Source organism: Aquarana catesbeiana, linkage group LG04 (genome assembly GCF_042186555.1).
Source record: "Aquarana catesbeiana isolate 2022-GZ linkage group LG04, ASM4218655v1, whole genome shotgun sequence".
NCBI lineage: Eukaryota > Metazoa > Chordata > Amphibia > Anura > Ranidae > Aquarana > Aquarana catesbeiana.
The window spans coordinates 37,508,262-37,511,190 of NC_133327.1; the positions used below are offsets into that span (position 1 = coordinate 37,508,262).

The 2,929-nt window shown below is 45.8% G+C and overlaps 1 non-coding gene across 1 annotated transcript; it reads right to left on the reverse strand.

Moving 5' to 3' along the window:
• On the reverse strand, window positions 1-72 carry TRNAQ-UUG (transfer RNA glutamine (anticodon UUG)). The gene has a single exon. It is a non-coding gene; the product is annotated as a tRNA-Gln (tRNA).
• Window positions 73-2,929: the final 2,857 nt, after the last annotated feature.

Here is a 2,929-nt window from a genome sequence, read left to right on the forward strand (position 1 = left end):
AGGTCCCACCGAGATTCGAACTCGGATCTCTGGATTCAAAGCCCAGAGTGCTAACCATTACACCATGGAACCCTTGAGCAATCTCATACGCTCTCCATTTTGTTGTATACATATGTCCGGAGGTTAAGCCCCCTTCCCCTTTAACCCTATTAAATTTGAATCTTAATAGAACTTACCCTGAGACCAACTCCAGAACATGTTGCATACCAAGGGGAAAGAAAGGGTCAAAAAGACCTCTCCAAGGCACAATTAATGTATCTGCTGCAGGTTAGGCTGGTGGTGGGCTTTAGGAGAGAACAAATGATCTGAGAAGAGCACACTGGGATCGCTGGCCTATGCCTTTCAAACTGCTTGCCCACAGATGTATTCTTTGCAGGACAAGGGTGCAGGAAATGTTTATGATGGAGGAAGTCCACAGATGGTGCAATCAGAATTGGAGTTTTAGGAGTGAGTAATGGGAGAACAGGAAATCAAGGTCTTTGGGGCCAAAATGGGATGCTGGCAATCACTGTGGAGGAGTAGAGATGAGGCCTGTTGAGAACTTTGAAGATGGGAGAAACTGGGAGAAATAGATACACCAGTGTTAAATTCCACAGGTGTTCTGAAGCATCCATGTCCTCTGAACTTGAAAACTTGTCTTTGGACAGAAAACTTTGACAAAGATGGTGTTGGGTGGGGTGGTCATAAGATGAATTTCCCTAATTGTCATGTACTGCTAAATTTGAGCAACGAGGACAACTTAGCCCCTCCCTCCTGCTCCTGGTAAAAGTACTTAGGGTTGCAGATATACTCTTTAAATACAGCTCTCTGCGTTATCATTTTGCCTTGGCAATCGGCTGACCACGCAAACTACATCCACAAACAGCAAGTTAGCAGCTTCTGCTATCACTGGCCTTTGTGTCCATAAGACACAAATTCATATTCCAAGAAGAAATCTAGGCTGAGCCTCCAAAGAAGGTCACGCTGACCACGCTCAATACATCCACAACCAGCCATGTTAGCAGCCACTTCTGCTATCACTGGCCTTTGTGGCTGTGAGACACAAATTCATATTCCAAGAAGAAATCTACACTGCGCCTCCAAAGTAGGTCCCACCGAGAGTCGAACTCGGATCGCTGGATTCAAAAGCCCAGAGTGCTAACCATTACACCATGGAACCTTTGAGCAATCTCATACGCTCTCCATTTTGTTGTATACATATGTCCGGAGGTTAAGCCCCCCTCCCCTTTAACCCTATTAAATTTATACCTCCAAAGAAGGTCACGATGACCACGCTCAATACATCCACAACCAGCCATGTTAGCAGCCACTTCTGCTATCACTGGCCTTTGTGGCTGTGAGACACAAATTCATATTCCAAGAAGAAATCTACACTGGCCACGCTCACTATATCCACAACCAGCCACGTTAGCAGCAGCTTCTGCTATCACTGGCCTTTGTGGCCATAAGACACAAATTCATATTCCAAGAAGAAATCTACGCTGAGCCTCCAAAAAAGGTCACGCTGGCCACGCTCAATACATCCACAACCAGCCATGTTAGCAGCCACTTCTGCTATCACTGGCTTTTGTGGCTGTGAGACACAAATTCATATTCCAAGAAGAAATCTACACTGGCCACGCTCACTATATCCACAACCAGCCACGTTAGCAGCAGCTTCTGCTATCACTGGCCTTTGTGACCGTAAGACACAAATTCATATTCCAAGAAGAAATCTACACTGCGCCTCCAAAGCAGGTCCCACCGAGATTTGAACTCTGATCGCTGGTTTCAAAGTCCAGAGAGCTAACCATTACACCATGGAACCCTTGAGCAAGCTCACATGCTCTCCATTTTGTTGTATACATATGTCCGGAGGTTAAGCCCCCTTCCCCTTTAACCCTATTAAATTTGAATCTTAATAGAACTTACACTGAGACCAACTCCAGAACATGTTGCATACCAAGGGGAAAGAAAGGGTCAAAAAGACCTCTCCAAGGCAAAATTTATGTATCTGCTGCAGGTTAGGCTGGTGGTGGGCTTTAGGAGAGAACAAGTGATCTGTGAAGAGCACACTGGGCTCGCTGGCCTATGCCTTTCTAACTGCGGGCCCGCAGATGTATTCTTTGCAGGACAAGAGTGCAGGAACTGTTTATGATGGAGGAGGTCCAGAGATGGTGCAAGCAGAATTGGAGTTTCAGGAGTGAGTAGTGGGAGAACAGGAAATCAAGGTCTTTGGGGCCAAAATGGGATGCTGGCAGTCACTGTGGAGGAGTAGAGATGAGGCCTGTTGAGAACTTTGAAGATGCGAGAAACTGGGAGAAATAGATACACCAGTGTTAAATTCCACAGGTGTTCTGAAGCATCCATGTCCTCTGAACTTGAAAACTTGTCTTTGGACAGAAAACTTTGACAAAGATGGTGTTGGGTGGGGTAGTCATGAGATGAATTTCCCTAATTGTCATGTACTGCTAAATGTGAGCAAAGAGGACAACTTAGCCCCTCCATCCTGCTCCTGGTAAAAGTACTTAGGGTTGCAGATATACTCTTTAAATACAGCTCTCTGCGTCATCATTTTGCCTTGGCAATCGGCTGACCACGCAATCTACATCCACAAACAGCAAGTTAGCAGCTTCTGCTATCACTGGCCATTGTGGCCATAAGACACAAATTCATATTCCAAGAAGAAATCTAGGCTTAGCCTCCAAAGAAGGTCACGCTGGCCATGCTCAATACATCCACAACCAGCCATGTTAGCAACCACTTCTGCTATCACTGGCCTTTGTGGCCGTGAGACACAAATTCATATTCTAAGAAGAAATCTACACTGGCCACGCTCACTATATCCACAACCAGCCACGTTAGCAGCAGCTTCTGCTATCACTGGCCTTTGTGGCCGTAAGACACAAATTCATATTCCAAGAAGAAATCTACACTGCGCCTCCAAAGT